This window comes from Stegodyphus dumicola, chromosome 1 (assembly GCF_044657685.1).
Source record: "Stegodyphus dumicola isolate Sdum_Otavi_A_Nest chromosome 1, ASM4465768v1".
Lineage (NCBI taxonomy): Eukaryota > Metazoa > Arthropoda > Arachnida > Araneae > Eresidae > Stegodyphus > Stegodyphus dumicola.
The window spans coordinates 270125387-270137689 of record NC_140768.1 but is presented as its reverse complement, the minus strand read 5'-3'; positions in this window follow the sequence as shown (position 1 = coordinate 270137689).

The following is a 12303-nucleotide window of genomic DNA, read 5'->3' as shown; positions in this document are numbered from 1 at the left end:
TGTTTGTAAAGACAATCAGTACAAGGATGCACTTCGCCGGGTCTGAACCACAGTCCTTTCGATTGTAAATTACAAGTGACATCACTATGCCTCGATACGGGCATGTTTTTCATCCGAAAGATAATCTTTTCTCCTTTCGTTCAAGTTTTGTGATGTCACAATTTCGGAAATCGCGAAGAAACAAAGGTATGATTTCAGCGTTCTGTTTTTAGTATTCATATCCACAATGTGTCTACTTGTATTAAATCGACGATGCTCTACAAGTTTAATTCACTTTTTCTTTCTGTCTCGTATCGGTTTCAAGATAGAGAGGCTAACTCCGTCATTTTTCACCGGGTGACGCTCTAAGATATCTCATACAGTAGGGCATAGCCACTTTGCTGAACCTAGACACCAGTTTTGTGAATATAGCTACAGCCCATCGCAGTTAAACGGGTGACACAGGACTTTAGTAGGCACCCTGTATATATATATATATATATACACTCATTTCCAAAAGTTAAACACGGAGAAGAAAATGCTAATTTCCGGAAGCTAATCAGAATTGAAGAGGATGCAATTCGCTGCAGGGATAGATGGAAGTATGCAAATATGTTAAGTAACAGCCAATCGAGCTTTCATGTCAAGAACTAGGCAAAAAAAGGCAGTCTTATAAGAAACCAGCTTTATGAAGGGTTACAGAAGTTGACTGCAAGTGCTGATAGAAGGAGTTTAAAACTTTCGTACAACTTGCTTTCAAGACATACGTATTTCTAGGACTTCCAGAAGACGAATGGAAGATTCTGAGCTCAGGCGTGCTGTGGGACGCATTGAAGCAGGACAGTCACAATTCCAAACCACACAGATAGTTGTCCGAAGGCCCGTAGCCGGTCGCCCAAGGGTTACAACCCCCCGCGGAAGATCGATATATTGCTATTGTAGCCAAGCGGAATCGTAGAGCGACCTCCACACGTGGGACATCTATGGTTACAGCGTCCATTGGTAAGGCGATATCTGCAACTACTGTACGCCGAACATTACATATGAGTGGACTGTACTCCCGGGTACCTAGAGTTTGTGTTCCTCTATCCGTTCAATCAAGAGGGGCACGATTACAATGGTGCCGGGAACATGTCGATTGGAATGTGTCTTACTGGGGCAATGCCATGTTTACTGATAAGTCAAGATTTGCTCTAGAGCCAGACAACAAGTGTATAAGGATATGGGGTGAACAACGAACACGCAATCTGTCCCAAAACATCGCCCATTCCGAGGCGGAAGCATTATGGTGTGGGCAAGGATTTCATTAGGATACCGCATCGACCTGCACATCTTTAAACGGGGTTCTTTGACGGCTGTCCGGTATCGAGATGAAGTCTTAGAACGCATTGTGAGATTGTACGCTGGAGCAGTTGGCCCTACTTTTGTTTTAATGGATGATAACGCACATCCCCATAGAGCTGACATCATCGGTGACTACCTGGAGAGTGAAGGGATTGCCCGTATGACGTGACCAGCATATTCGCCTGACCTTAATCCCATTGAAAATCTTTTGGATATTCTCGGCCGTGCTTTATCTTCACGTTTTCCACCTCCAGCCACTCTTACTGAGCTGGAAGCTGCTCTACAAGAAAAATGGCGATTGCTTAATTCTGCGGTGGTTGACCACCTAATTGAAAGCATGGTCACAAGATGTAAACTTTGTATACTGATGAGGGGGTGGGGTCACATACTCTATTAATGTCCTGTTTTTTCATTTTATGCTGTTTATTTTCACTTTATACATAATTCTGTTTAAGTCTTCAGTATGTCATTATCTGATAACTTACAAAAATTTAATATTGTTTTCATTTCTGCATATAATTATTGATTTTGTTTTATGCATAAATATATATGCTACTTTCCTGCCGAATTTTGTGTCAATCAAAGCAGTATTTGTTGATTTTTTTGCATTTTACATCTTCGTGCTTAATTTTGGGAAGTGAGTGTATATATATATATATATATATAATTAAATAAAATAAATTATGACTTATCCATGCTAAAAAACTAATATAAAGTAAAAAAAAAATAAAAAGTAAAACTGAAAAAAAAAAAAAAAAAAAAAAAAAAAAAAAAAAAAAAAATCTAATATAAAGTAAAAATATTGAATGTTGAATTAATATTTAAAAATGGGAAACTGTAGAAGCCTTTAGCTAGGAGTATAGTTTTTATGAATACGGAATTTTTTTTAGCCAAACTAAACAAAATTTTGTTTCTGAAAAAGTCAAACTAAACTAACTAAATAATGTAGTTTATTAATTAATTTCAGCTTAAGATCTCTTCAGGGGATATTTAATCCGAATTTAATGACCTAACTAATATTTGGTATTCCAAAAAACGTTTCTGTCTTCCCTAGTTAATGAGAAGGTCACTCATATCCATTAACATGATATGCTTTTCTCAAAATTACGGATTCTACTTTTTGACATCCAATGAATAAAAGTTGTATTAAAAATGCTCTTTATTTATTGCTACTTATGATTCAGTCTGGTTTTAGGTTTTATACTACATTTTTTCGATTAAACTTATTTCTACTATATGTTGCGCACATTTAAGGCTTTGTATTGCAAAGATCTTGTAAACAGCGGTTTATGAGTTTTGCTAACTTTTAATTGCACCTACAAGACGTAGTGTTAATAAAGTGCTAAGAGTCAATTAAATTTAACTTCATATCTTGAGAGAAATAATGACATTTCTAGATCGCAAGTAAGTTTTGGCATCTCTATTCTATCGTACAGCAGGTTGCGAATTTAATGTAAATTATGAAATGCAGACTTAATTCGAAGAAAAGATATACTTGCTATATTTATAGATTTCAGGTTCTCCTATCATATGAGAATGAAATTTATTCTAAAGCTAACTAATTTAGGATTGCACAAACATCTAGTAAAATATTAGTTCATTGGCGTTTATCAGCAGTGGAGAAACATCTTACAGATTTCTCAACGATTCTCCGCCATATATAATATTAGTTATGTAGGTAAAAATAATTCTAACAGCAGAAAAAAATCGATCATAAATAGTTATTTCTTTCACTTAAACATAATATTTCGTTATCAACTTAGTTTCCTGAGCTTGTAAGAAGCTATCGTCTTCGTGCCTCTCTCTGCGTGCTCTTGTGACGTAAATGATTATTACATCCCTCAAATTGAAGGAAAATTTTAATTCTAATTTGGTGATAATGGCGTTCTTGCTTGCTTAAAAATCTGGTGCGATCAATAAGGAATCATTTTAATGATAATTTTATAAAATATTCATAATTCGAGATAATTTTTCGCTCTGGTAGGCTGTGTCGGGGATCTCAGATAAATTAGGAATAAGTTATTACTTAGCTAATTAGCATAGAGCAAACTGATGAAATATTCTCACTCGCAGTCACAATATAAAATACAAAGTTCTTCGCGAAGGCATCCTGCTTCTTAAATCAATACTTTTTATAAGCTTTGCTGTTAAAAAAAGAATTGGTTATGAATATTAGCAGTTTGCTTTTCTTTCTGTTGTAATCATTTCGTAGGTTTTGATGTTGCTTAGTATAGGAAACACTGTAAAATTTGAAACGCCTACTCTCAAATAAGCTAGTCATAGGGTTCCACACTAATAACCTTTTAATACAAAGTCATTTCAGTAGATTGAAGTCTGCGAGAGATCGCTGATAAGCCACCAACAAACATCATATTATAGATAATGATTTATTAGCGAGGAATCTAAGGATGAGAATTTCATGACAAGTTACAAATTAAGCTTTCACATACTTGTCACTTCATGCAGATTCTGGCCTCATGATTATTTGCCAACGTGTTGCGTTAGTGTGTATCGCCGTGATATATCTGTTTCCTTGCCCAGTTAATTGGCTTACAAGGATTACTTTGGTTACATGAAAGCAGTTAGAGATATTCAGATAATGAAAAGCATTGTTTCAATGCAAATTTGCAGATCTAGAACTTAGAATAAAATAGCTTCTCATGTTGGAGATATTAATTTTCCAGTACAATATTTAGTATAAATAGCATTTGAAATACTGTTTCACTGAAATGGCAAAAACTGGAAGCTGCGTTTGAAGACTATTTCCTTTCAACTAGTAAAAATAAAATGACTTCAGCCTTTTTAAATATTATATGTTTTATACAAAGTTCAGGTTAGGTTGTTTTAAATATGGGAATACTATCTGCTACTCTGCTAGAGCTATGTGCTTAAGGGAGAGATTTGCAGAGGTCTTCCTAAGAGAAACTGTCTCATATTCAGGTTGCACATAGCAGAATCCACAAAAATCAAGTAGCCAAACCGTTCTCCTGAGATCGAACCAGATTGCACTCCCAATATTAAGCGGTCTTAACGACTCGACCCGACCACTGGTACAACTTAAAGGAATTTCTTTTAAGATTAAAAAATAAAGGGAAAACGTGTACGGAAAATAAATTAAATTAGAAAAAATATTATATCAAACAACTCACATAAAAATTCACTCAGATAACTTGGATATTCATATCGCCAAATTAAAATAGATTATAATTTCGAGCCTTCAAAATTAAATGCTAAAATTAGAGGCAGAATAAAGTGAACATTGTGCGAATATCATTAGTGTTTGCAACTTTCGCGTACGATATTTTTGGAACACTGAAATTTAAGAGGCATGAACGTTTTTGGAGGAAAATATATTTATTCCTATAATTGACAAATATCTGTTATAAGTAATCAGAATTAATAAGAATGTTTAACAGCATCTTCGACATAAGCGCGATATATAATTCCTAGAAGAGGTAGGGTACACCTAGACGACTCGGACTTCGAAAACAATGCAGGGTCGGAAATGCAATCGTATTAAGATAGGGGTTGCTAGGGACAACCCGCAAATGTATTACGATGTAAAATATAATACATCGTTATCGGAAATTGACACTGAAACACTACAGGGTTAAATTAGGTCAGGAATTTCCTAATAAAAAGTTGCTTGAAGTTTCGTAACTTGCGCACTGCATGGAATCTCGGACGTTTTGCAATACGCCGAGCATCCTTCGGAGGTTCATAATAGCCCCGATGATGTGCCATTTCAAAGCGTCCAGTGCATTTCAATATGCCAGAGATTCCACTCCTTACGTCACGTTACGAAACGTCGAGGACCTTCATCATCAAGGAAGTCGGAACGTGTTATTATGGTAATCCTTTTAGTTCCAAAAAATTGATTTCTCTGCTACCTGTGATCAGCTGGAGAGTGATCAAGAGGTACAGGAATGATAAGCCAATAATGGATGGAAAAATTCTCCACTTAACGATAATTTAAAATAGGTGTATACGGTCAGTTTCACAATAAGTGCTCGACGTAGTTTCGACCATTCAGCGTCATGCAGGCAGTACAAAGGCGACGCATGGACTTTCGAACGCTTTCAAAAATACTCGGCATGTTGCGGACGTTTGCAGACGTCAGGGAGATTTTTACGACAAAGACTGTGTTATAATCATCGGGCTTCTCGTAGACCATGGATTACAAACCTCTCGCAAGAAGAACCCCAGGCTGGATAAATCAAGTGATCGTAATGGCTATAGGACCGCCCAATCTAGTGCTGCAGAAACGTATTGTTCAAGTTATCCCGTACGGCAAGGTAAAACGAGCTGGTGACCCATCGTGATGATACCACATTTCACGCCGAACAGGTGTAGGAACATTGTCGAATAATTGTGGCAGTACCTCCTCGAGAAAATTGCGATATTTTCGAACATCCACTAGGGATGTTAAGAGACATGGCTTGAGTAAGTAATCCTTAATAATAGCCCATACATTCAAAGGAAATCTTGAAATTGGGCAGCATATGGGCGCACACTTCGTGGGTTGTCGTAGTTCCACAGATGAACGTTTTGTTGATTGATGACAGATTTCCGTATTCGTAAATTGTTCCATACTCTCGCTAAGTAGTCATAACTTGAAATGACTAACTCTTCATTCCAGCTACAGCTCTAGCCAGAAACGCGTTCAGGTAGATAACCATAGCCCTCAAACATATAAAACTGTAGATAGTAAGAACCAGCCACGTAGCCAGAAAACTTTGTGCCATTTCATTATCGGGAAGGTCACTGATTTATTTTAAGCTTATGGTCTTTAATATCAATTTGAAATCACGATGTTTTCATACTTTTTATTCTAATACTTCTGCTGGTGGCTATCGATTGTTTCCTGAGACAACCTTTAATGTTCCCCCTATTTTGTTGGGATTGCATTCTCGACCCTGCATTGATCAGGGATTCCCAGACTTCTAGGTGTAGTCTAGTCCTTTTAGAAATTTGTCCTAGTTGTGAATTACGTGTATATGTATCTCTACCAAACAGTTATGAACTTTCGAGGAAACTGGAAAAAGACAGCCCCATTTTAAACCAAAGAACAGCAGCTGTATTGTTGTTCTACTCTTGCCTCTTTAAGCGTAACAGATAAATCAAAATAAAGCCTTACCAGAAGGCATAGTGATTAGGGAAGCCAACTTCGATAAGGAAGGGCTCGAGTTCAAATCCCGGAGAACGTATGGTTGATCTGTCCCTTCATAGGAGGTAATGGTAGCGCCTATTAAGTACCTCCACAGTAAAATGGCCACCACTTCCGGCCTTAGAAGTGGCCAATGTCGAAAAAAGACAAGCTCCCGCCTTTAAATAAAAAAATAAACATAAAAGGCTTATCGTTATTCCTAAATATTCCAAATATACTCAAAGTGAGCCATTTTTTGATTCGCCTCTAATGTTGTCATTATTTAAATAAGTTGCTTCTACCGTGAAAGACTGACTCGTTTTCGAAAACTGCGTGGTTAACTAGAAGTTAAACAGAAAAAAAATATTTGATTTCTTATTTGATTTTTTTAAATTAAATTTTAGAAAATAATCTTTAGTCTTCATATTTCCTTCCAAACCCCTCCATTTAACTTTAGTTAAAAATACGGAAAAGTAATACCAGAACAAAATAAAGTAACATTTTGCAGTTCCAACACAAATTAATGCTACAAAACTCCATTTATAATTAATACAAAGCTTATAAAAAGATACGCCTTAAATCAGTTTTCAGAGGGAGTAAAAACCAAAGCAGCATTTTTCTTAGGAAAATACATCACATTGTGGTTTTTATTTTATGTATAACTAATAATTTTACGAGATTAAAAGTACATGCATTAGTATTTCAAATGTTTGAACTCGAACTTTTGAAAATGGAATTTAGTGAGCAATTTAAACAATTATTTACATTTTAAAACTTTGCAAGTTTTTTCTATGCTTTAATGCTTGAAGTTAAAATTTCCCTTTGAGAGAATGAAAAAATACTTTTATATATTCGGCATTTTGAGCTATCAAAATATAATTTTCAAAGGGAATGTAATTGTGCTTAATAATGAAAACTTAAAAGCCAAAACTTTGGGCACACACCAACAAATTAAGCAAAAATAGAACTTTTAATTCAGGAACTAAGGAAGTTTTACGATCTAATTTAAAGTACTTCGATATTAATATATGGTGTTCAGAAAATCTGGCTACAGATTCTATAGCTATAGCTTTTCAACTGTTTGCTGTAGCGTTTCTCAAACTTTGTAAAATCTAGCTTTATATGTGGACCGAGGAAAGCAAAACCATTTCTATTAATAGAATATTCATCATGCAGTGTATGATAAATATTAAGGTTACATACTTTCGTATGAATAAAAGTATCAATACAACTATAGTATCACAATTGCTTTACCTTTTACAGGCTTTTTTATCGTAGCCCTCAGCTTATATCGCTGCGTTCAATGGTACATATATAACAGTCAGTAGACAGGCAGGCGGGACATCAGAATTTCACCATAAGATTGTGCAGGTGTAGTTCCACCGCACTAACTGTGCAGCTTCGGCCCAAATTTTGAGGGAGAACATCTCGGAAAGGCCTCCTTTCCTTTTTCCTCTACATTCAATCACTCAAGAAGATCGTCGGCTCGCCATGTATATGAGTGCCGATTCATCAGATAGACACTATACACTTGCTAACATCCATGCTTTTAATTCGAAGCCAGAGCTATAATTTACTGCAGTAAGCGTCAATAACCAGTATACCGTCTGGCCAACATAGTCAGTAGACAGAATAACAGTGGAGGGATGTCGTATGGTTGGAGATAGGTCATATGAACCAATTAATGCATTTAGTCTTCTTTTGTTATGACCAGCAGTAATCGTAAAAAACCTTATAATCCAGTGTATTCATTTTACACTGTGAAGGAATTTGTAGGTTTTTGATAATCAGCGACATACGTATTATGGCCATAAGTATAATAAATAAGGCGTGTCACAAGAGCCAGAAAATGTGCACCAGGAGATCAAATTTTCCCTAGAATAAATTTTCAGATGGACGAGCAATGTCGTTTTTGTAAAAAGCAAATAAGCGGCTTGATATCAAAACAGTTTAAATGGCTGTACAATGTCATCGATGTACGTATATTTAAACTGACAGCAGATCTTTCAGTAGGACCAGTATCCCCACTGATTACTCCCTAAATTATAACATTTGCTATGGATACTGCAGTTACCACACCTAAATCTTACTGCACATTTTCGGGACAATTTACAATAAGCTGCCAGGAAACATTTCTCACTACAAAAGAGTAAAAGTGAATTGATCCCATTTTTAGATAAATGATGAAAACGTCTTCCGTTTGAGTTTCTATTACCAATAGACTCTTCTTCAGGAAGAATACAGTGTGAATTCAGATGATTGTGGCAGATAAGTAGGCCGTTAACAAACCAGTGCAATCACATACATGGCTTTTTACTAGCATTTAAGTTTATGGAAGTTGCCCAACCGGTGTAGTGGTTAGTGTCGATGACTGCCGTGCCGAAGGGCCCAGGTTCAAATCCCGGAGAAGGCATGGATGTTTGTCAATGTATAGTGTTGATGCAGCATGGCTGCACTCTAATGATGCGGCGAGCCGAAAGCTCTCTTATGTAATTTGGTCGAAGGGGAGAGGGCAGGAGACCCTCGGACACCGTCCTCCCGGTACTTCCCATCAAAATTGGGGGTTGAATTGAGATAAATCGCACTGTCACTTGTAAGATGCTCAAAGCTGTTGCCAACGACAAGCGTAATCTTGCGCGTCGAGGAATTTCGCAGGCTAGGACTGATGCTACTGTCAGACAAACTGAGCATAAGTAACATCAACAACAACGTTTGTGGCAGTTTTATGGCAGTATTTATGTTTACGTCTTTAAGTCTTTTTAAATCTGTTTGAAGAATCTGTAATAAATTTAACATTATGCAAGATTTTAGGTGTGCATTTAATCACGAATATTTTATATTTTCATTTACCGGATGAAACGCATATGGTTTTACATATTAATGTTTTGTCTTCATATTCAATCTCTTATTTTATGTAATATTAATTGCACATATTGTTAAATACTGTTGAATTGTTTAGACCCCAAACAATTCAACAATAACAGAAATATACGTGCAAATAAATTTAATATACAGTTAGAGTTTTACTGAAGGGAAGATACGGATTAAACAGATAAAAAAAATATCATTGTCGCTTGCAGAATACAAAAACTGTTAGTGAAATTTTAATTACTGGTGAATAAATTCAAGGGAAACAACGCTAAGTGACGAAAATTTGGTTCTAATAGAAGCACTCAGCGGTTGAACACTATCATCATCTTCAGCTATAACTAAGAAGAATCGCAGATAGAAAGACAACCACCTACTTTTTCCTATTTATTACAAAGTTCACAGTCGTCAGATACTCTTAACCTCTCGAAATTTCATTGATCTTGCTGTTTGTGTGCTTGTCTTTCATTGAATTGTAGCTGAAGAGGGCCGGTAATGTTTCATTGCAGGAAGATCTTATGCTAAAGTAAAACTTACAACAATTAACACTGCTTTTCTTGTATTCAGTTTATTTGGCATGCTATTCTTTTATATATTTAAGTAATAATTATTTTTATTGAAGTTATTAACATTAGATTGTCTCAGTTTTACATTACTAAATTCTGAAATTTGATATATAATAATGTTCTTTTCAAAGTAGTTTAAAATGTGCGTTTTAATTGTGACCACGTTGTGCATGAAATGAAATGCAACATAGAAGATTTAATCTTACGAGGGAAGAAAACTTGGATAAAATGCACGACAAATAAAAAGGAAACGTTAATTTATGGACATTTACACAGTTATATCTCAATTTCATTTATATATTCTTGCATTATTTTGAACAAAGAGTCATGTGCTAATAGAAATGATAAAAACAGAAACTGATTAGAGGCAATAAACTGGCTTTACAACATCAGCTATAGTTAAATAGGTTCGATAAAATAACTTAACCTTACAGCTTTAGCCATAAATATCTAAGAGCGTTTTTTTAAAGAATGAGTTAAATTGCTATTTTCAGTACGATCAACTATAGCGAAAATTAAGTATTTTTTCAAAGTGCAATCAAGTCACTCAATCTTGAGATAAGCAGGTAATGCTATTGTCAAAATAACGTATAGTTTCAAATCCACACATAATTTTTACTTCTCAAAGTACTTAATAGTTTGCTTCTCCAATGTAAAGAATGGATTAACAAAGTGTAAAGAATAGATTAACACATATTGTGTGTGTTTATATGCATCATATATTGCTTTTCCGTAGAAGTAGATTTTTTTCCTGAGAGAAAAATCGCAAGTACTGCAATGTAGTCACTGACACCACAAGTTCAGATTATGTGCTTCTAAAGATGAATTTTGTTAGCCCGTGCATCAATATTTCTTATACGTTACAAAGTATTGTAAATGTTTCATGTATTACTAGGACCGTATATCCGTAATGAAAGTTTTTTTTTATTTGAAATGCTCAAAAATATCACTTATAGTATATGATGTTATAAAGTTTAGTAGATATTTGTGTGTATTTGTTCGTAATTTAGTTTCTATTCGTTTCTTTACTGCTGCGTATTAGTTTTGCTTACTTATTTATTCAGTGTACTTTTGTGTGATAATTTTCTGTTTATTTATAGTGTACTTTATTTAATTCTGAATTTATGGCTACCTCCTACATTTTTATGTATCTTTTTTCACATAACATTTTGTAGATTTTGTAATTGAGTGTCGACCAACGTGTTATTTTGAAGATAATTCAAGCAGAAGCAGAGAAACCCTCCTACCGGGCCTTAATGACACTCCCTGATTTGCAGTGCTTATTCTTCTCTTGGAACAACCCTATGGTTTGCTTTGGTTGATTATGACAAACTACACAAGGGCTGTCTGCCTAAAAGAAAAGATGCCTTCATAGAGGATTTTATGAGGGAAACTGGCTCGTACTCACATTACACATGAAGAAAACAACGAAAATGCCCGTACAAATACCCTATCCACCTGGAATCGAACACAGGTTGGAATTACTAGTAGTCAGAGATTTTACCGCTCGGCCTTTAAACAAGACATATAAACAGATGCATTTTAGAAGTCATCTGTTTATAGGGACAGTCAGATTCATACCAAGCTCCTTCTCTGGGTCTAGATTTTGGTTTGCCGGAATTTTTGAAATTCTGCAGTATTCCTTGCATGCTAAGGAAAATTTCGAATTATTCCTCTTACTCTCCTGAGTTATTGACGCGCTTTTTCTTTGCCTGTAAAAATTGCTATTTTTTTAATGAAGTTTCAATGCTTCTGTCCTTCATCGCATACCTATCCCGTCTTGATGCTGTGCGGACATGTGCGAAGATGCTTCTCTGTTAACACCATCAAAATCCAGAAAAATCAATGAACCATCCTGTAATTGAATTCATCTGAACGATCATAATGAAGAGATTTACGTGGACACTAAAGCAGCTGTAGTGGCATCTGATGAAGAATTATCGTCTTTTAAAGTGTATTTTCATTGTGATTTCATTGTGTTTACTCCAGGACAACGCTACCAAGGAATACGAAAAGAAGTGCTATTGAAGTGCCGTTTTTCTTAAGGCCATCTAAGCGCCTCTACTTCCAATCTTCGTACCACCGGCTAGACGGTGTTCTTTGGATTATTCGAAGCTACGATTTGTGTTTGTGCAGCGATCGTGTGCGTTTTTATAGTGACTCAATCAAGTGTAACTTTTCAACCACTTTTTTACGATTAATTCGAATATATCTTTAAGTCTGTCATCCATATCAGCAAGGTCTCCCCAGCCAAAGTAGGCCCTCCATTAGCCTTCTTTTTGAAACCAATTATGTTACAACAGCCTAAATAGATCTCAAGTAATTTAATTTTTCCTTGAAGTTAAATCGCAAAATCTTCTTTTCCTCCTATCAGGCTAAATATCGGCATAGGACCTGTTG